At 42.3% G+C, this 23,147-nt stretch overlaps 1 protein-coding gene across 1 annotated transcript in view; it reads right to left on the bottom strand.

The window, feature by feature from the left end:
- The window catches only part of LOC144818458 (bile acid-CoA:amino acid N-acyltransferase-like), a 295,075-nt gene extending 272,867 nt beyond the window's left edge, over positions 1–22,208 (bottom strand). The window contains exon 1 of the mRNA XM_078675917.1: positions 22,172–22,208. The gene's annotated coding sequence lies outside the window, so the exon portion shown is untranslated. The remainder of the gene's footprint in view (positions 1–22,171) is intronic.
- Between the last annotated feature and the right edge of the window lie 939 nt (positions 22,209–23,147).

A 23,147-nucleotide genomic window follows, 5' to 3' on the forward strand; every position in this document is an offset into this window, starting at 1 on the left:
TTCTTTCCCTATTTCATGCAGCTATCGGTGCGCAGTTCTATCTATCCATCACTCGCTCACTAATTTATCCATCCAGTCATCCTTTTAGGCATTCATCTATTCACCCACTCGTCCTTTATCATTTCTTTAATTTATCCATCTAGCCTTTCTGCCTCCCCTCGCCCATCCATTCATCTACCCATTCACACATTTATCCATACATACACACTCCAGGCCATTTATCTTTCCTTTTACCCATCTATCCATCCATCCGTTCACCCATTGATTACCTCACCCTTCAATCCATCTCTTCTTTCATGCATCCCTCTGGGCTTTCACCGTTCTAATTTTCCATTCATTCATCCATCCTTTCACGTTTCCATCCATCATTACATCTGTCCTTTCACTCTTCCATTGAACCACACTTTAGCCTTTCCTTCTTTTCACCTTTACTTCTTTTCCCCATTGTTGAAAAAAAATTTCCTTCACAGATTCTCGCTCTTTTTTTCCCCTTTTTAGGTTTCGCCTGGCGAACAGCCGCGCATCTCTGGGTGTGTGTGTGGGGGGGGGGGCGTGGAGGGGGCTCTGGATGTGTGTGTGGTAGTAATTGCTGTCTGCTGAGCTCATCCGTAGGGTTCAATAGGTCTCACATTTGCGAGACATTAAGCTAATGGCAATGTAAATGACAATGCCATTTATTTATCTGTTTTCAAAACCAACACCTAAATACAAATTTTGTCATTTACAATGCCAATAGCTCTAACTTTTCCAAAGGCGAAACCATTGCATTGTAAATGCTTGTTTTGTTTTAGCCATCGATCTGTTTTTAAAGCGGGAGTCTATGAGCATGCAGGCTTTCTGTGGTCTAGAGGTGTTCAGGCCTACAGCTGTGGTGAGGGTTAATGCAGCATCTACATGGCACATGGATGTACAGGCATAAGAGGTAAAGGGATGTGAGACAGTTCAACAAACGTGGTGAGTGAACGCAGGAGCTCCTGTGAATAAGGGTTTCAGGTATGCAGCACTTCTGAAGATGAGAGCACATTCATGGATGGAGCAGGTCTAGGATATGGAGATGAACAGGTATGAATCAGACAAATGAATGCCCAATCATGCAAGCATAATAGGGGTGTTAATGCATAGTGTTTTCTTATGTTACACACTGGAGAACTGTGGGCCCAATTTACAAAAGTAATCTGAGACAAAATCCTTGCTTTACGACTTTCGGTATTCACAAAAGGCATTTAGAAGTAGTAAAGTTAAGATTCTTAACTTTACTATTCCTGAACTGAGAAAAAATCCAAACTTTACAACTTTTGGTAGCATAAAGGGCATTTAGGAGTAGTAAAGTTAGGAATCCTAACCTTACTACTCCTAAATGCCTTTTGTGAATTCTGAAAGTCGTAAAGTTAGGATTTTGTCTCAGATTACTTTTGTGAATCGGGCCTTTAGTGTATGCATAAATTCAGGTAAACAGAGACTCTGATGATTCATGCATACTGCACTCCTGTGAGCGTTTAGGCATGCAACAACCATGGAAGGAGTTTGGGCATGTAGCAGTCAAGAGTTATTATTTATTGCAAAAGAATTAAATTTAATCTGCCTCTAAAAGGTGCATGGAATAATCACCTAACATTAAACGTTATTGTGAGAATCTGGTTGTATTATATGATATGGCTAGGTAGACTTATTTTGGAATACACTCACAAAATCTTTATTGGGTCAAATAAAGCACGTTTAAAAAACCTTAAGCTCAACCCTGGGTAGCTATGGCTTACCAGCCATAGTAGTTCTAATTCTGATGGGGGCTAACTGAAGACTAAGAAGCTGCCTTATGTATACGCAAAATAATTCCTCTAAAACCTAACCGCTAATGATGTAACCTTGACTTAAATATATTCTTATTCTTGTTTTAGACCAATGAACTTCAATTTGATAAATTGATTGGACCTGAAAAATTAGTCCAATTAAGGTAACATACTACTAGATCTAAGTATGCTTTCTTAAGGGCATACGTTTTAAATTAGTATTAGTATATGTGATGCCCAAATGCTCTTTAAACTTTCAACACTTCTAATTTCTATGTGTTCATTTATTACAGGAATTTTTCGCTGCTTTTTTGATTAAGCTGAATTTGGAACATTACAAACACGACGGAATTTAATTGTTTTTAGGTATTTATCTTATTCTATTGATTATGATCCAGCCTATCTATACAGGGAGTTCTACTACTAATGCTTTCCTAGCCCTGGCACCTAAAAATAGAAATAAAAATATAAAAATAATCACATCCTTATATAGGATGCAGATTTGTTTTAGGTTATTTGAGACTTCTCGTATAGTGAAAACTAAGTTGTTTTTTACGCTGCTCTTTGCCATGTCTCTTATTGTTCCCCGCGTCTTTCTTTCTCAGACCATTACTATATGGGACCGTACACAGATATACTTAAGTCATGACGATGAGACTACCATAGAACTGTTTGGTGAGTTTTGTATATACTTATGACTGATCAATTGCCTTTGGCAATTAATGGTTATGGGTCTCTTTTATCACTGGATGAGATATCCTAACAACTCTATATGCTGAAATAGAGAAAAACTCCTAACCAGGCAATTGATCAAGCTTTGGTACAGTTGCAGACTTAGACGGGGTTTAGAACCTTCTGATTTTATGATGGTTTACAGTTTTTCTCTTGTTTCCTCTCTTTCTAACTTGGTGATTCTTAGGTTCCTCTGCACCATCTTTCTCACTTTCGTTTTTCCGTTCTCTTCACCTTCAGTTTTTCCATAATCACTACTTGGGTTGTGCACATTGGGGGCACATTGGATTCTATCCTCCAATCTTCTTGGCTCTAATTGTAGTTTTAATTTTCTTTGATAGATGACAACTTGATTGCAAAATTGAGTACAACTTATGTGCCCCTTTTTTTACTGTAGCCCTCAGGAAGTCATTGGGTTATTTTCCCCAAGACGAAACACGTGTCGCCTGTTGGCTGTTTGGCTACATTGGATGATACCAACCACATAGGATCATCTCTCAGAACTTGTCACTTCAAACTTCTACATAAGAAAAATAAAGAATTTACTTTTGAATGGTACAATCTGGAGGATTCTTTTGGACTGAAATTGCTTTTCAATATTGTATTTGATTGCTCGGGAACAAAATTTGTTGTTAGCTATTGCTTGCCAGCAGTAAAGCATGAACAAAGGAACTTTGGGGATGATTTATGAGAATTAGGCGCAGGGCAGCGCAGCAAGTCACCTTGCTGTGCTACCTTTTGTCAATGGGAAAGGTCAGGAATACACCGTATCTATCGCGCATTCCTGTCCTTTACCCCTGCGCTGGTGCTGTTTCGGCAGCCTAGTGCCAAAGCAGGCACCCTTGTACCATGGTGCAAGGGTGTCTGCATTGAATGCAGGATTGTTTTTGTGCAGGAAGAGGCACTTTTCTGCACAAAAACCATCCTGGGAGGCTTTTTCCCCTTTCTATGTGTAGAAAGAGGAACAAACGAAGAGAAATGGTGATGCGCCTCCTTTTTGCTCCTCCACTGGGGAGGAGTAAGGTTTCGGGACATCCCATGGTGTTGTGAATCTGGGGATCCATCAAAAACCATGGGTGTTGTTTAGAAACACGCACCACAAAGCATGATACGCCTCCCTAGCGCAGAGCAAGGCAATGCAGACACTTGCGCAGCCTTGGCTAACTCCATATTTATGAGGCCATTCAAAGTCAGGCAAAGTGGTTTGTGTAGCTTCGTAAACATGATTTACTGGTTCGCGCTTTCATTGCATTATAAATCGTGACACAATGGTGGTGAAAGGGTCTTGTAAATATGGGCCTTAGTGTAAAGATTTTAACTACCAAACAAGGAAACAGGAGAGCCACACAACACAAAAGAACCACAACCCAAATTCATAAACATAGTGTATATTTTTATGAATTTTTAATTTCGACTGTAAACATGATTTGGTCAACAAAAAGTCTATAAACTTTTCAAAAGTTTGTAAGAGTTAGCCCAGCTTCTCTGGTCCGGCTTGGGTGATTGAAACCAACAGGATGAATGTCTGGGGGGCCAGTCAGGCTACTTTGGACAGTTACCTGGCTGCATTTTCCAGCCCAGTTCCAACCTTTACAGCATGACCACCATAGACTTTAATGGAGTGTCCTGATGATGGAGATGCAGGATTAAAAGATGCTCTGTTTGTGATGCAGTCAAAAGGGGTGCCTTTGTGGTGGTTCTTTGGTCTACATGTAATGTGGGGTGACTAGGTCCACAGCAGTTGGTGTCTCGCCAAGTACTCTTTCCGGGCGTAGAAGTACAGCAGCAGCTGGGCTTTGAACCTCCAGATACAGCAGTTGGAGACAAATACTTTAGTGGGGGCTAGTATCCCTCTTGGGTAACTAATATAGACTCTAATGGCTCTCCTGGGTCTGGCTGACTTGGATGCAACTTTTGGACACCAAGGATTGGTCATTTTGGACATCCAGAGGCAGCTAGCAACAAATCTTCTCTGACGGACAGCAACTTGCTAGTTTGGGCTTCTTCAGCTCTTTTGTTCCAGGAGCTGGTCCTAGGAGATCCGCAAACTGATCCATTGAGTTACTTGTAAGGTCTGGGGATCAACTTTTCCTCAAGCTAAGAGCCACAGGCATAGCCCATACGTACCTAGCCCAAAGTCCAGCAGGTGCAGTCCAGAAGATGTGCAGCATCTCTTTGTGCAGTCCAAAGGTCACAGGACAGTCCTTCTTCGTCCTCTTTTCAAACCAACTGCAATCCAAAGGTCCAGGGTGCCCTATTTATACCATTATAGTCCCCCCAGGGGACCACCTGGTTACTAGCCAATGGGCAACCAGGTTACCTCCCTCATAGTGACAACTTTCCGGCTATGTGTGACATCTGGCAATCCCAGAGAGCACCTTTCTGGCCACTCCCAAGATGTTGGGACCCTACCTCAGATGTTAGGAGCTCAGTAGAGCACCCTAAATGTGTGGCTACCTGGGGCTACATCACACTGGGAAACCCGGTCTGATGATGGGTTTTCCCTCTCTAGCTCTGTCTCCAGCTAGTCCATGGAAACAAAAGGCAAACTCTCAGGAGTCTAGTCACCATTTGCCCATCAAAGGAGGCTTCTCCTTTGAAGCTTGCATTTTGGGTTAACCCCTTGAATGACTTCCTGCAGAGGGGAGGTAACAGCTCGCCCTGTAGCAGGCAACTGGTCGGTTTAAGCCGTGATTAATTTGATACAGTACAGTGCCAAGTTAAGGTAGTCCCATTCAGAAGTTAGAGAAGGCTGCGGTGCCAGCAGTAACCCTGTGTTAAGCAATGGGGCTACTAATTTTTCCACAGCAAACAACAATTTGAGGGGTATTGCTGCAAGGCATATATAAGCATACATCTCCCACTTAATAATGTATAGCTGCCTTACATGCAATTGGACACTGGGTTCCATGTCCTAGGGACTTATATGTAAGTCAGTACTTGCTACTTTGTAAAGGGTTAGCACACTGGCATGAAAGTCTTGTTAGCAGGCCTCAGTGTACTCTCAGAGTTTGAATAACCAGCAGCATCAGCCCAAAAATGTGGGGTGAACATGCAAAAAGAGGCATTTCCTTTCTGATATAGAAAAGACTTAGCTTTTCATGCATTTCTTTCTGATAGATATTGTGGTGAGGAATTCATGCGCGCCTTCACAAAGATGAAAAGAGTCAACATTGCTGCTTATCTTTAAATTATGCCCTGTGACGAAATGCTGAGTACAGTGCAAGGAGAACTCAGGAAGTAATCTAATTGGGATACTAAGGAGAGGTAGCAATTTGGAGAAGAATGAGGAAACATAGTGAATGGCAGGAACTGAAGGGACAAAAGAATTGTTGGGAGGGAAAAGCAGGTAGAGGTTGTACAGACAGAAGTAGCATGATGAGACATGACTGGGTAATTGAACATAGAAGGGAGGAGGGGTAGGTGGTAAAGACCTGGGAACAAGGTAGAGAATGGAGTGAGGAAGAAAAGTGGTGCAGTTGGTAGGTGAATAAAGTGTCGGAATAGAGTAAAGTGAGCATTAGATACAGACAAAACAGGGGGCTACCACCTGGAAGGGGATTTATCTACAGAAAAAACTGGGAATGTCTTTGGATGAGAAGTTTCAATTCTTTCTTGAAGGTCATTGTTGTAATCTGCTGTTTAGTATAATGCATCCTCCCTATTGGTGTTCATTGATATTCTTTTCTCTGCTGCTCAGCCAGTGTGTGAGGTCATTAGAATGTTGAGAGTGTTTGTGTTTGGATGCGGTCACTTGGAGTGGATGGGCTGAGCAGCAAGGATGCTGGTACCGGCGGGATGTTACCTGTAACCTGTAACTAAGTTAAATAAACCTACATCTATAACCTAAAAGGATCTATCTTATTTGTAATAATGGTGATGACTGAAGATAGAATCTTCACGTGGGAGAAATAGAATAGATAGAATAAAAAAAGAGGAAGACTAGAAGAAAAAGAAATTGAAGCAGGAAGGAAAGAGAACCACTCTGGTAGGCCCACCAGTGTCCTTTTCACTGGACAGCCCACATTCAAGAGAAGTTCTGGGTGTGTATCTGTTACTTAAGTGGTCTGGCAGCATTTGCGAGAATTGGTAGTGTTCAATTGGAATGAATTTGCAGCATTCAATTGGAGTGGACTTGCAGTGTATTGTTTTTAAGAACTGGCAGCGGGGGAAAGTGACAAACTAAATGCATTGTGATAACTAAAGGGAAAAGTGAATAGAGATTGAATCCTGAAATCTACTGAAGTTGGAGGGCATCTGATCTGTTTGACTTCAAGGCAAGTCATTTAATCTACAAAGTCTGCATTTGGATTGTACTGCATTTGCGCATGTGTGCGAGACGTTTTGGTGGAGACCATACTGGCAGCAAGTGAGAATTGTACTGGCGAAATGTGTACTGACTGAAGCAACTGTGACTGGAGTCGCTGGATTATTTGTGTTAAACGGTCACTAGTGAGCCTGAGAAGAGTGAAGTAAAGTGTATTCCCCTACCGTTGTCAGGGAAGTATACTTTTGAAATTGGCTTGGGCACCCGTTCTTTGGTTACACGTCATTGGCCATTTTCCCTGGGGAGTGTGTGTGCTGATGAATTGTTGTCATGGAAGAGCGTCCATGTTCTCAACGTGCTACGGAGATAAGCTTGTGTCACCTGCTTACAGTCAACATTCTTGTTGGTCTGTGGGTTAGGTTTGAGACTGAAATATTCTAGTTCTTTTGCGGCATTGTGTCATGCGGAAGGGAGCTCACCGTGTGATGCTATTCCAGAAAAGTCTTCTTTCATTGACTGAAGGGATCTTGCAGCTGATTGGACAAATCAGAAGGTGCTCTTTTGAGAAACAAGGAAGAAGTTCAAATTTTATTTATGTGGACAAATCAGAAGGTGCTCTTTTGAGAAACAAGGAAGAAGTTCAAATTTTACTTATGTGCGTCATGTGCACTGAAGGCATTATATGAACACCATGGAGTCTCATTCTGACTAAAAGGCATTGTCAGGTGGTGTGGTGTGAGAAACCGGAGCCACATGTGTGAACATTGTAGGAAATGGCAGCTGATTGTGTGTAAGGTACTGTGCTGGCTATCTCAATCAGAACAAAAGGGGGTGGTGATGGACGGAGCATCTGAACCAATCAAACACTCACACCCATTCATCAGATATGGGTTTAATCCGTCACCGTTCTTTAGCCCACTCTGCCACCCCAGTTCAGACATGGCCACATGCAAATCAGTCTGCCCTGTGCCTCATGGGAACAGTCCAGCCCGAAATGCCAAGCCATGCCTTCCCTGGACCCGAAACAAGCTTCCTAGGACCGGCTTCTGGCATTTCAGCCATCTTCAGCCAGGCTTGCTTGAATCCAGTGGCAAAGTGAGCAAGGGACTCACGTCTGAGCATACCCTGCCATAAGTTGGCAGGGTAGGCTCATACGTGAGTCCCTCGCTCACTTTGCCACTGGATTCAAGCAAGCCTGGCTGAGGATGGCTGTAATGCCAGAAACCAGTCCTAGGAAGCTTGAATCCGGTCCAGGGAAGGCATGGCTTGGCAGATCGGGCTGGACTGTTCCCATGAGGCACAGGGTCAGACTGATTTGCATATTTCCATGTCTGAACTGGGGTGGCAGAGTGGGCTAAAGAACGGTGATGGAATAAACCCAGATCTGTTGACTGGGTGTGAGTGTTTGATTGGTTCAGATGCTCCGTCCATCACCACCCCCTTTTGTAGGGCTATCTCAATCAAGCATCATTTACGGATTGTATCCTGGTCTACCATGGGAAGGTTCGGTTTCTTCACAATTGAACAGGCTGATACGACACATTAACGCACCATTACTTATGTGCACTGAACCTGTTCGTATTTGAAAGAAACACTGGTGTGGAGCAAACTGGTGGCAAGGAGCATCGAACCTGCATAATGTTCATCGTGAAGTAAGTACCTACAATGAGCGTTGGAGATGAGACACTTGAAGAGCCAAGTTTAAGTGTATGCCTACCGCAGCTGGGAATAATTTTTAATGTTGTATTGAATTGAGAAATGCTATGCTAATGCTGACAAGTTTAATCCTCATTTCTGTCCTGATGTTCAAATGCTGATTTTAGAATGCAATGTTAAATATTGGGTACCAGAATGTTTGCGTGTGTATAGTGTGCTGACGTTTTCAAAGCCATGCTGAATTTTTGTGGAATGTTTTATTGGTGTGCTTGTGTCGTGTTTTGGCAGCTCCTGAGTTAGCGTTTAGCACAGCTACACGGTCTTTTCTGTTAACTTGACCAAAACGAACGGGGGCCATTTTGAATCCCTCTGACTTCCGTTTCCTATGAACACGCTGCCTCGTGGTCAGTGTGCCCTTTTGTCCTTTCTCGATACCCATGGTCACTAGTCTGCTCGGCAACAGGCTATTTTTAGTACTGGTCTAGCGCACATGCGCATTACGCACCAATTGGTCACTCTTTAGGAATGTTCACACTAACTGACCAGTGCTGTTGAAACTCCTCCCACATGTTGGCTGTGTTCCAAAAATGACCTTATATGTACCTAAAATGTGTAACTTGTAACCGCCTATTTTTTTATTGCTAATAAACTGTATAAAAGAGGTCGCGCACCAATGTTCGGTGTGCTACTTCTTACATTGCCGAAGGGTGCTGTGGGAATGTATCACCACCCCATGGGGTCTTAATAAACTTGTCTTTTACCTTTTCCAGTGTCCGTGCCAACTTCTATACTAAGGTGTTCGAGAGTTTAGCAAAGTATGTAGGCCTGATTTGAACCCAACACCACAATTGGCGACCACGAAGGGACTCATCGGCGACTCGGATGCCCGAAGGAGAGGTCGTGACGAAGGTCTGGAAACTCGCCATGGACGCGTACGCTGCCACTGAGTGACCCGAGTCTCGGCACCCACGGTGTGTTTTCCCGCCCTTCCGATCTGACCTTCCAGGTGGCGCCGGTCTTCGACTGAGATTCTGATCTTGGATTGTCGTGATGTGCCGTTTTGGCTGATTTGACCACAGAACTTGGCAGTTGGACTTTGGACGTTTGAAAAGAAATTGGTAAGCTTTTGATTGATGAGGTAGTCTGCTGACACTTACTGTGGCTTTTTGAAACTTTGAATTTGAATTTGAATTTGTTAGCTAACGTTTTGAATCTTTGAATTTGAATTTGAATATGTGAAGTGCACCTCACATAGGCAGGCATGTAGGGATATTTCTCTGATTTATTTGATTTGAACAGTGCACCGTGTTAGGTGGTATTTTTGTAGTATCACGTTTTCGGGGTACTTTTTGAAACATGCCTGTTTTTAGCACACTCCGTAGGATGTGCTGTTCTGAAAATGGTACCAATTATCGATTAAGTGCAAAACAGCCGGCTCCCCCAGAGGGGACTCCAAATCGTGAAATGTATGTCAAATTCGGTATTCCACCAATAATGTATAGTACATTATGGCATAAGTATACTAAACCTGATCATGAATTACAGTGGCCACTATATGGGTCGTTTGACCTTCGAAAGGTACAATATGTAGAGCAGTGTTTGTTTCAGCGAAGGTCTAGACAAGATATGTTTGATTGTGTGCGCATGTGGGAGAAAGAGGTGCGTGAACGAGCGAAGCGTGAGGAAGCCTTGGCGGAGAAAGTGCAGCGGAAGGCTGCACATGACAAAGCTTTACAGCTACAGGAGAAGGAATTACAGGAAAAGAAAGAGAGGGAGAGACGAGAACGCAATTTACAGGTTAATGGTCAATTCCCTATCAGGCGTCCTCTCTATCCAGTCCTTACTAATGAAACGGATGATTTTTCATTACTAGATCGTTGTCCGCCCCCGTACGTCACGCCAACGGCTCCGAGCGAGGGATCAGACGAGGATAGTGATCGAACACAGCGTACCAGGTTACATGCGGAACGAGCTGCGGAATTACGTTCATTTGCACGAAAACTAAATATTAATACTGTTACTGTCTCTGACGTTACTGAACAAATGGAACAGTGGCCTGATAAGGAACGACTGTATTTTTTAGATCATTTTGGAGATGAAGTTGTTGAGCGGTATAGAAAATATTCTCTCGAGTTAGAACCAAAGGAGATATCCAAGGGTCGTGAGTATTTATGTAAAGGTCTTTTTGTTCTTTCAGAGGCGGATGACTTCTTCAAGCGGTTGATTGAACTGCGTAATGAGGCGACACGACTACGGGAGTTGGAAAAGTCGAAGAATTCGTCTACGTCCGGAGCGACGGGGATATCCAAAGAATGCCCTATTTTTGAAACAGATAAGATCGCTGCGATTAATGTTAGACCTATGCGAGAAGCTGCGCCGTTATATGTCCCTCATAAAGGGGATGGCACAGATGATGATAAAAGATCCAAAGACGCGAAAGGGTATTTTGTATATAATTGGGTTTATACGCCTTGGAATAGAGCAGATGTCATGGCGCTTAAGAACGCTTTACCTGATCCCCGTAAAAACCCTGCGGCTTTTTATGAAAATGTTGAAAGTGCAATTTCTTCATGTATCATGACGTTAGTTGATATTGATCTATTTTTCGGGTTGATATTGCCCCCTGATATGTGGAGAGTAATTCGTAGGTTTGATGACCTCACGACTCTCGGGGCCACTTGGAAAGATCTTGTTCAGGCTGATTTAGATAGAGAACCAGCATGTAAGCCGTGTCCATTAATATTAGATCTTCCAGGGGCCATACTGACAAAACTAAAAACTCTTGCCCCCGCTAAAAAGATTGATTGGACTATATTAGCCTCTTGTAAGCAGAAAGCGGATGAATCAGTTTCCGATTTTTTCTCTCGCTTCGAGGAAGCGTTCCATGATTACAGTGGTCAATTATTGACAGAAGATACTGGCAGGCATCTATTCGTTGATAAGTATGTAGCTAATCTCCTACCGGAGATTGCGAAACGATTAAAAGCGAGTGAAAGTTCATGGACCACAGCAACCCCTGCTTCTTTATTGACTATGGCTCAATATTATGAAAGACAGGAATTAGAGGCGAAAGAAAGTAGTGACAAGAAGGCGAAGGATTTGAAGACGAAGGTAATGTTAGCTCAGGTTCAGGCTACGAGAGGAAACAGTAGAGGAGGGCGAGGATCATACAGTAATGCTCCTCCCCCTCGTTCTGACATTTCTGTGAATCAATGTGCATACTGCAAACAGTTTGGGCATTGGATTGCAGACTGTCCGGTGTTTCGAGAGCAGCGTAATTTGAGGGGACGAGGAAGTGGGAGATCTAGGAACTATTATGGAGGGTCAAGAGGAGGTTATGGCACGAATGATCGTGGAGGATATGGAGCAAGGGGTCGTGGTCAGTCAGATTATAATACGTTTGATAATCGCAATCAATATCAGATAAATGAGGGTGGTCCTGCTGAACCACGGGATGAGCATTACGCATAGGATTGCGTAGGATGGGGTGTGGAATCGGTTGAGGTACCAGTTGATCAGAGGGGTCCATACATAGAAGCACATGTTCTGGGTTCTACTGATCAATTTCTGGTCGATACAGGAGCTACTCGTAGCGCTTTGTCCAAATACTTGGTTCCAAGGGCTCCCCTGTCTGGCGAGGTAATTACAGCAATAGGGTTCGATGGAACACCTACTTCTAGCCCACTGTCTCAACCAGTTACATTTCATGTTGATAAATTTGCTGCCCCTTGTCCCTTTTTGTTGTCTCCAAATACACCAGATAATATTATTGGACTCGATATGTTAAAACACTTTCGAGCTACTATTCGCTGTGCCCCAGAAGGAGTGCGAGTTGTGTTGAATGAGAATTACCCGGAATTAGAGCGAGTGTGTTTTCTCCATGAATCTGAAGTTCTGGCCTCCTTACCGAAAACGTTGTGGGCCACTTCCGATACGGATGTAGGGCAGATGATAATTCCTCCAGTGCGTATTACTGTAAAGGAGGGAGCATCTCTGCCACGTGTCCCACAATATAAGATTTCCAGAGAAGGTGAACTTGCTTTGATACACATTGTAGATGATTTAATTTCGGCAGGAGTAGTTGAGGAAGTCCCCTACAATGTTTGTAATAGCCCAATTTTACCAATCCTTAAAAGAGATACAGATGCTAAGGTTTACCGTTTCATTATTGATTTGAGGGAAATAAACAAGATAGTAGTGCCTCAGTATCCAGTGGTGTCTGACATCACCACATTGCTTACGTTGGTTCCACCGACGGCAACTACTTTTACAGTCATCGATTTGAAGAATGCCTTCTTTTCGATCCCTGTACATCCTGACAGTCGATATCTATTCGGCTTTACATTAAATAATAAATCGTACAGATTCTGTCGAGTTCCTCAAGGCTATACTGAAAGCCCTAGCATTTATAGTCAGGCATTAAAAAGACAGCTTGATGCCTTTGACTTACAGGAGGGAGTGGTTCTCATTCAATATGTAGATGATATCTTACTTGCTGCAGATACGCCAGAACAATGTGAGAAGAGTACCTTTTCCTTGCTTTCCTTCCTGGCCAAACATAATCATAAAGTTTCGAAGAAAAAGCTGCAATATTGTAGACCAAAGGTGACCTACCTCGGTCATCTTTTGTCTAAGGAGGGCCGTGCATTGACACCAGATCGAATTCAAGCAATCCTAGATACTCCAGTCCCTCGCACTCAGAAGGATGTTCGCGCCTTTATAGGTTTGACGTCTTTTTGTAGACAATGGATATTGGGTTTTTCGCATATTGTTAAACCATTGTTAGCATTGTTGTCTAAAGATACACCGATTCCCATTGAATGGACGGATGAATGTCAGAATGCTTTTGAACAATTGAGACAAGCTCTTTGTTCTGCACCAGTGTTAGGTACACCTGATTACACGAAGGTTTTCACATTATATGTACACGAGAAGGATGGGTGCGCATTGTCAGTCCTAGTGCAGACACACGGAGACAAACAGAGGCCTTGTGCATACTTCTCGGCGGTACTCGACCCTGTGGCTCGAGGATTGCCTGGATGTTTTCGAGCAGTTGCAGCAACAGCAGTTGCGATACGACAAAGTGAGGGAATAGTTTTGTCACACAAATTGTTGGTGCTAGTTCCCCATGCGGTAGATGCGTTACTGAATCAAACGAAAACGCAGCATCTAACCAGTGCCCGACTTACAGGATATGAGCTAACGTTGTTGGCGCCTCACATCACACTAAAACGATGTGCAACACTAAATCCTGCTACTTTATTGCCGGACCCTGTTGCTGAGACCCAGAAGGAAGAACAACATGATTGTGTTTTTCTGACTGAGGAACAGACAAAGGGTCGTATCGACTTACAGGATACGCCATTTCCAGATGTAGATGGGGAACTGTGGGTTGATGGATCGTGCGTGAGGTTACCAGATGGTACGACTTCCGCAGCTTATGCGATCACGACACTTAAGACTGTGGTAGAAGCAGCACGGATACCCCAAAAATCGGCTCAAGCGGCTGAGTTGATAGCCTTAACGAAGGCATGTGAGTTAAGTGCTGGACTATGTGTGAACATTTACACGGATAGTCGTTACGCTTTTGGAGTAGTGCATGATTTTGGCCTACTTTGGAAGGAACGAGGATTCCTGACTTCACACGGAGTACACATCATGCATGGAGAATTGGTACGCGATCTCCTTAATGCACTGTTATGCCCAGAGAAAGTTGCAATAGTCAAGTGCAGTGCACACAAAAAGGTGACGGACAAAATAGGACAAGGCAATGCTTTTGCAGACCGTATTGCAAGAGAGACCGCTATGCTGCAAAATAATTTCCCCATGTATGTGGTGAAGTCACAAGCTGAGCGGTGGCATGATGCTAGAGAAGAAATACTAGATATACAGAAGTCAGCATCAGAGGCAGAACTTGTGAAATGGGCCACTGAAGGAGTATTAGATGATGAGGGTTGCTGGCGTAGTAAAGATATGGAGAGATGGAAACTACCCATGGCCTATTTACAAACAATGGTGCAAATGACACACGGGCTGGCACACATTGGAGCTCTCGCAATTACTAAATTGCTTACACGAGTTTGGGAAAATGCTGACATTGCTAGCACGGCTAAGAGAGTAGTGCAGACCTGTCTGATATGCTTGCAGCACAATCCTGGACAAGGGACTCATACTCCTAAAGGTGGGTTTGTTCCACCTACTGCACCATTCGAAGTACTACAAATGGATTACATCCAGCTGGAGCGCTGTAATAATCTCAAGTATGTCCTAGTAGTGGTGTGTGCCTTCAGCAAATGGATTGAGGCTTACCCTACGAAAGACAATACAGCATTGACAACAGCTAAGGTGTTATTAAAGGAGTACTTCCCGCGCTACGGTGTTTGTAAACTTATGTGGAGTGATAATGGCCCTCATTTCATTGGAAAAGTAGTGGAATATGTCCTGAAAGGATTGGGAATCAAACAACGATTCCATGCTGTCTTTCATCCGCAATCAGCAGGTTTAGTAGAACGATACAATGCAACTCTGAAGCTGAAGTTAGCAAAGATAGTGGCATCTACATCTCTGAAATGGCCGGATGCTTTGCCTTTGGCATTGCTGTCCATTCGATCAGTGCCACATTCTCGATCTGGCCTCACACCCTACGAAGTGGTGTTTGGAAGGCCTATGAATATTTGGGGAGTTCCAAAACCTCGTTTGATACATGATATGCCTTGTATAATGATGAACGATTATCTGGCACGATTAACAAATGATTTGCTTTCTATTCATCAACAGGTTCGAGAGGCGCTCCCTGATAACTCCACTGGTGAGGCTCACGATCTCCGCCCTGGGGACCACGTGATGGTCAAAGTCTTTGAGCGATCCAGCAGTTTGGAACCGAGATGGCATGGCCCTGAGCAAGTGCTGCTGGCTACGCGAACTGCTGTGAGAGTCACCAACAAGAAGCGGTGGATACATTCAACGCACTGCCGACGTGTCTCTCCGGATCTGGTGAGCCCTGTGGTGCTATCCGACTACAGAAAGATTTTGGATACAGAAAAGAGCCCAGCTGTCACGTCTGATGAATTGGAGGGAGCCTTCCCGGACCACGTTGTTTCTGATAAAGTGAAGTATAATCTACGCCCCAGGAAATAAGATTCCTTTTGTGTTTTTGAAACTGGTTGGTAACCGCTCTGAGGTTTGTGAAACGGAAGCCGGGAATATCAAGGGGGGGGGATCAGTTCTGCCCAGTGTAGCGACACCCGTCTTGAATCCCGGAGAACAAATCAACGGCAGCCTCGGTTCAGAACCATCGTTTTTATTTTTCCGGCTTAGTGTTGTTTTTGAAGAAGTATTGTTTTGTGAACTATGGCATCTCCTTCGACACGAAGAGGGAGAATTCTTGGTGCTGTTTTATTTGTCTTGACCGTAGTGGTGATCGCAGTATTAGCCTGGACTATAGAACTGTTGTTTCCTGTACGAGAACATTTGCTGCCCACCACTCCAAGTCCATCCGAACATTTTCATTTCACTCTGCCTTTTCACGAAGAAAGACATAGGCAGACTTATTTGAACAACAGCTTTATTAAGATTTTGCATCATACTCATAATATGACCAACACGTCCAATTGTTGGGTATGTGGAATGTTGCCCGGACATCAGAAGAAGGGAGGAACACCACTCATTCCTCTCCCGTTTTCTCATAATGGTTCTTGTCATGCTTGGTACACTCTTCTTTTTACTCTGCGATGGCCAACGAAAGGTGGACTACTTTTTCGGTTGAATAAAATATGCTATAACGATAAAGATGGCTATCCACACGCTGAAGGAACTAAATTCGAATGGGAAGAGTACCGTCCGGACAATGTTTCTACACCTCGTGTATATACGAATCAAAGACTTATAAATGTGACGAACATGCACATAATAACAGTCATTGATACAAAAGCAGATTTGTGTATTAGAAATAAAGGTACAATCCCTGTAGGCCGCAGTGAATGTAATATTACACTTACCTTTGATACACCAACTGGAATTGAATTTGTAGCTTCACGTAACACATATTTCATTTGTGGAAATAAGGGATACCACCGTCTACCATTGGGATGGTTAGGAACGTGTTATATAGCTTTTGTATTACCACCTGTATTTATTGCTCCTCCCATGTATCACAATGATTATGTTTTGTACCATGATTTCATATTGAATAGAGTGAAACGAACAATAGATCTTGATGAAATAGACCAGACTGATACCACATTACAACAATATGTAGATTTCAATTTGGGGTTATTTTCATTCGTAGGAGCTGCACTGAATAGCAGGAAGATAAGGCGGCTTACACGTGTGGTGGAAGCCGTCGCTAATGAAACGGCCTCTGCTTTAGGGAATATTACTGAGGAATTACAAATTACCAGAATTGTAGCGCTCCAGAATCGAATGGTTCTAGATGTGATACTAGCTGATAGAGGTGGAGCATGCCGCGTCATCGGAAGTAGTTGTTGCGTGTATGTACCAGATAACTCACCTTCTGTATATGATTCGATTACAAAATTACATAAAATAGCTGCTGAGATCCACCCAGAAAATGGAACATGGACCTTTTCTGGTTGGTTCTGGACCCTGCTTAGTACTTGGGGTTGGAAATTGTTAACGATTCTCTGTGTTTTTATTGGAGTACTATTTTTTCTTTGTCTATGTATTCAATATGTCCCTACATTATGTTCTGTATGTATCACAGCCTGTATTCCGTCCAAACGAGCTGTTGTTAAGCAAGAGAAACTGATCAATGATGAAGTATTGAAAATAATGGCTATTGACATTGAGGATGAACATTCTGACTACGTTCACTATGAGGTAGCTTTTGCTAAACGCTAAAAGGGCCGTCTGTCGTGTTTTGGCAGCTCCTGAGTTAGCGTTTAGCACAGCTACACGGTCTTTTCTGTTAACTTGACCAAAACGAACGGGGGCCATTTTGAATCCCTCTGACTTCCGTTTCCTATGAACACGCTGCCTCGTGGTCAGTGTGCCCTTTTGTCCTTTCTCGATACCCATGGTCACTAGTCTGCTCGGAAACAGGCTATTTTTAGTACTGGTCAAGCGCACATGCGCATTACGCACCAATTGGTCACTCTTTAGGAATGTTCACACTAACTGACCAGTGCTGTTGAAACTCCTCCCACATGTTGGCTGTGTTCCAAAAATGACCTTATATGTACCTAAAATGTGTAACTTGTAACCGCCTATTTTTTTATTGCTAATAAACTGTATAAAAGAGGTCGCGCACCAATGTTCGGTGTGCTACTTCTTACATTGCCGAAGGGTGCTGTGGGAATGTATCACCACCCCATGGGGTCTTAATAAACTTGTCTTTTACCTTTTCCAGTGTCCGTGCCAACTTCTATACTAAGGTGTTCGAGAGTTTAGCAAAGTATGTAGGCCTGATTTGAACCCAACACCACACTTGTATGCTGCAGTGGTATATAAAGCTGTGACATGTTAGTGTCATTATTAATATTTACTGTGGTTTTGTATTACCCCATGTCCTATATGGATGTGGTATGGGGAGAAATGTGTGTCCTTGGTCCTGTATCGAGACATGTTGGTGTCATGTTTAGTATCCTTCTTTGTCCTGTTATGTTCCCAGAAGGCAGAGAGACTGAGTTATCTTGGTCCTGAAGTGAGGCCATGTTTGACCATCCTTCTAAGGGGTTAAGGATGTAGGGGCAGTGTGTTAAGCCCAATGTTTTAGTGGGTACGTGGTTAAACCTCAATGCAGTTGAGAGTAGGTGAAGCCCTGGTCCTGCTTAAATGAATTGTAAAGGGGGTATGTGTGTTACACCCCAATGCAGTAGAGGGTAGATGATGCCCTGGTCCTGCTTAAGTGAATTGTGAAGGGGATACGTGGGTTACACCCCAATGCAGTAGAGGGTAAAAGAATCCCAGGTCCTGCCAAGGTGTATTGTGTTGTGCAGAGGAACAGGCAGTTAGTTTTCCCAGAAGAATTAGTAAACTTATATTGTTAAATTTGTATTGTGTTGTGATGGGGAATGGGTAGTTAGTTTTCCCTGATGGATGAGGAGAGAAGTTTTGGTTTTTTTGTAAACTTGTATTTGTGAATCTGTGGAATGTATTGCTTGTGGATTTTACCACCCTACATTCCATTGTATTTTCTATTGTCTCTATAAGGGGGAGATGTGTTGTAATCTACTGCTTAGTAGTTGTTGTAAAGCTTTTATTCGACACTTTGTCATAAAGCCGACACACACATATAATACATACAATTTAGTCATCATTAAAAAAGAAAAGGAAAAAAGAATGTTTTGATTAAAATTAGTAATACATTATCAACCATACTAATGTGCATATTCAATAGGTACAAGTATACATAAAGTGCAGGTCCAGTGCCATTCTTTACAAAAATTCATAACGTGATTCCATACATTTATAAACAATCTTCAATCCGGATATCTTAAAAGACCATAAGTTAAAAACGATTAAAACATTATAAATATTTAAAAATGCCAGATAAAACAATCTTATAATAACATTCCAAATTTCTTTCTAATTATGCAAACACCATGGAGATACCTACTTAAACCAAATATTAATAGTTTCGTAGTAGAAGATCTAAGTATACGCTCTGCCTCTTTGAATGACCTTGTACCCATATCTCTACAAAGAGGTATAATCCATTTCTTACGTAGTGATACATATAACGGGCAAAAAAAGAGAATATGAGCCTCGTCTTCTTTACATTTTAAGTCACACAATTTGCAATTTCGGTCTTTACATAGCCCACCCCACTGATACGTATTAGCATTAATTTGCAAGACCCCGTATCTAAATTGCAAATAAACAGATTTGGCCAGAGGTGGCTCAATTTCATCCATAAAATATTCAGACGAGGGTTGGTCCTTAAATTGCAAGAACTTTTGAGTTAAAATACCAGTAGCTTGACCGTATACATTAACATTCACATAATACCAATAAGCAGATTTCACTTGTTCCTTACAGATATTTGGCGAAGTGATTGACAATGCTGGTGATTCCCAGAAATGTGATAAGCCAATTTTTATCAGCCAATAGGAAACATGTCTCAACCACTTAATTGAGTTAAAGGTATCCAACTCCCTTACTTCCACTAAACCTGCTCTATAATCAACCAGTTCCGGTGTAGACCATAATCTCACCCAATAAAGCAATGGTCTTAGCCAGCACAAATAACCTGTGCGTTTTAAATTAATGTCCAGATAGACTGGCACTAGTGGTGTTCTTACTGGGATTCTTAATAGACGTCTGACGAATATATTTTCCTCTATGTCAAATGATTTTTTTGTGTAGGGTCCCCAGATCTCGGCACCATATAAGGTGGCGGATTGTGCTTTGGCTTTGAATACTTCAATAGCCGGGGTTATGGCTTTTGATGTACTCCCACCATGTATTTTTAAAATAGGGAGGGAATTCTGCTTCAATATTAACCTACTTTTTGACAGTTGGTTTATCCAAGACAGTCTGCTATCCAGCCTAATGCCCAGATAATCAAATGAATCCACATAGTCAAGTTTGGTGCTGTTTAAGACTAAAGACTGCTTAGTATGATGCATCTTCCCCATTGTTTTTTATGTTCTATTCCCTACTGCTCTGCCAGTGTGTGAGGTCATTAGAATGTTAAGAGTGTTTGTGTTTGGATGCAGTAAGTTTGAGTGGATGGGTTGAGAAGCAAGAAGCTCCTGGTGGGGCGCAACCTGTAACCTGCAGCTCAGTTAAATAAACCTACATCTATAATCTACAAGGATAGAACTCTCGCCAGCAAGGATTTGGTGTATAGATTCAGTAAAACAGAACTCAAAACTCTTTTCACACTCCCAGAAAATGATTGTGCATTCCTTTTTAAAGACAGGAGGTCCCAAGAAAAGTGTTCCTGTACTCTGAATCGATCTAAGACCACCTAACATATAAGATGGTTGATGCATCTTGACGGTGACTTGCTAGTCATCTTACACAATCAATTGCTTTGAGAGGAACTATTTTACCCCACCATCAGTACAAAATGCCAAAAGCAAGAACAAAACAATATTTTAAAACATTTTTTGCACTACCACTATTTATTTAACATCCACGCATCCGGCAAAAACGGACCAAAAATAATTTTCAAATCATCACCAAATATAAATGCAAGGAATCTTTTTTATAACCCGTGAAATTCTGCTGTCCGATCAAAAACGTGGCAGACAGCAGAGTAAATCACTCCCGGAAGGCGGCTAATCTAACTAAACTAAGCAAGTTAATGGCCGTAGGTGACTGGCCCTAAACCCTTTTTATATGCTATATTTTGCTTGTTATGTTGACAGCAAGCTGTGAAGCCAGATCTCAAAATAACATATTCAGAAAATAATACACATTAGATACAAATGTGCCCTGGGTCAGAAAAATAACCACACAGTCTGAATGTAATTAAATATAAACCATTCACATTGGCTCTAGAAACGACATGAGTTATTTTGACACTAATATCCCAGCTGATTTGCTTGGCTGCTGATCTGCTTCTTCCAAGCCCTGGAATAGTTGTTCGTAAAAGGTTAGACTTAACTTGCCTTATTATACATATGCATGAAAGCCCAGCGTTTGTAAGCTGCTTGCTTTCACCAGTTTAAAGTACCGCTGTGGATGAGCAACTCTGAAAGCACATTTGGACCCTGCACTCCTGCGCTGCCTTTGCTGTGCCTACTGCAGGTTCAGGGGCATATTATCAACGTCGCTGGCCGTGCTTAGCGATACTTTTTTTATTGCAGGCTATCTCTGGAATTTATCCAGTGATAGCGAGGTTATCGCCGTTTCGCAGGGAACATCGCTGGTTTTCCAGCGATGTTCCCTGCAAAACGGCGATAACCTTGCTGGTACGACCCTGCGGTCGTATCAGCATAATCCACACCCTATGTAAAGCATAGGTAAGTCTGGATTTTAGCAGACGTTCGTTTTTGGCGAAAACCGCCTTTTTTGCTAAAATCTAATGTGCGCTAAAATCCTGTGGGCTGCCTTGTAAATTTCGCAATGTGAACATCAGCGATATTTTACAAGGTAGTCCATCTGGGGTACGCCCAGTGACGCCCACTTTGCATCTCATTAGAGTTGCAAAGGGAGGCGTCGGGAAAAAGGGTGCTAACATGCGATTATGCATGTTAGCACCCAATTGTAAATAGGGTGATAGTTTTATCTCTTCTTTTTTGGCTTTTTAAGCCAAAAAAGCGGAGATAAAGTCCTTGATAATATGCCCCTCATTTCTTTGAGCGTGTATAGCCTAACACATCATATTCCTGAAATGATTTTGCTTATTACATACTGTTTTTATATAGCCCCCACCTCTTCTACAGAATGATAGCTTAAATGTCAATACTCAGGAAAACGTAGACATATTTTATTAATTGAAGACAATACTACCGTTATGAAACCAATGCTTGCAGTACTGATCTCCAATACCGTTGTAGTTGTAAAATATACTTTACCACCACATCGGGTGCAGTAGCTTTCGCCAGACACATTTCACATACTACAGTTTAAACTAGAACGTAGGTGCAGCTGGCCTGTAAGAAATTCAAATATAGTACACTGTGCTCTCCTTTGTATAAAATTGCAACTACAAAATGCAATAATTATTACACACAACAGTAAAACTACGTATTTTATGTGAGTACACTATTAATTCTGCTCATGCTGCCTTGCCTCTCCCCACCTCAGCGCTACTTACCCTTGACCTGCTCTGTCGCTGTGCACCCAGCAGTGTGGCAATCACCTTTGTCGGAGTCCAGAGATAAAAGTACATGACCTCAACAGGGTTATGCAATGAAGGAAGCCCAAACAAATAGAGAAAGCAGCCTAAAACAAGCCTTCTTCAATGAACAATTTAGAGGGGATAAGAAAGTGCACGCTAGCAGTGAAATAAGTACTAAATCAATTATGGTAATTATAGTGTTAATAAATACAAAGAAATACATTGCAATAGTAGTACTAACACTAATAACTACTAATACTGGCAATATTAATACTAACAATAGTGAAGAACGTCATATTAATATTAAATAGAAGATCTTCGTCCACATATTTTCTCTGGGTTAGCCCTCAGAATCTGGAACACTATCCCTCCTGCGACACATCGGTTACTGGGGTTCTTTCTGTACAGTGCTCTTATGCCGCTGGTCTTGTTCGCACTCTATACAACTCTCTAAATAAAAAAAGCAATTCATTAATGCTGATATTAATACAAATGGAATTTTAATGCGCACTTCAAAACCCGAGTAACAGATGAGCAAGCCATACAGGTTGCATGAACCAATCTATTTATAGTGAAGTTTGTGAATATATCCAGTGTATTGCGGCTGCAAGTGTTATTTTTCCAGGACAAAACTAATCAACACCTTAGTTCAATTAGTGGTTCTTCAAGTTCCACAAAAGACCAGTTGGTCAGTCAGAAAATAACTCTCATAATATGTATTCTATTTGTTTTAATACTGTTTCGTGTGTGAACATTGTTCCTTACCACCAGTATTATTTTGTGCTTTTCCACAGGTCAGTATTGGCAGCTTTCTCAATTATGAAATGCTGATTTGGCCTGCCAGAACTGAAGGTTTGCATTTTGCATATAAATCTGTGGCAGGTGTGCTAACTCGCACGGCAATTTTAGCCGTAGTCTGCTATATCTCTGCTACAAATTCTGTTAGCAAAAG

The sequence above is a fragment of the Lissotriton helveticus genome, chromosome 2_1, assembly GCF_964261635.1.
Source record: "Lissotriton helveticus chromosome 2_1, aLisHel1.1, whole genome shotgun sequence".
Lineage (NCBI taxonomy): Eukaryota > Metazoa > Chordata > Amphibia > Caudata > Salamandridae > Lissotriton > Lissotriton helveticus.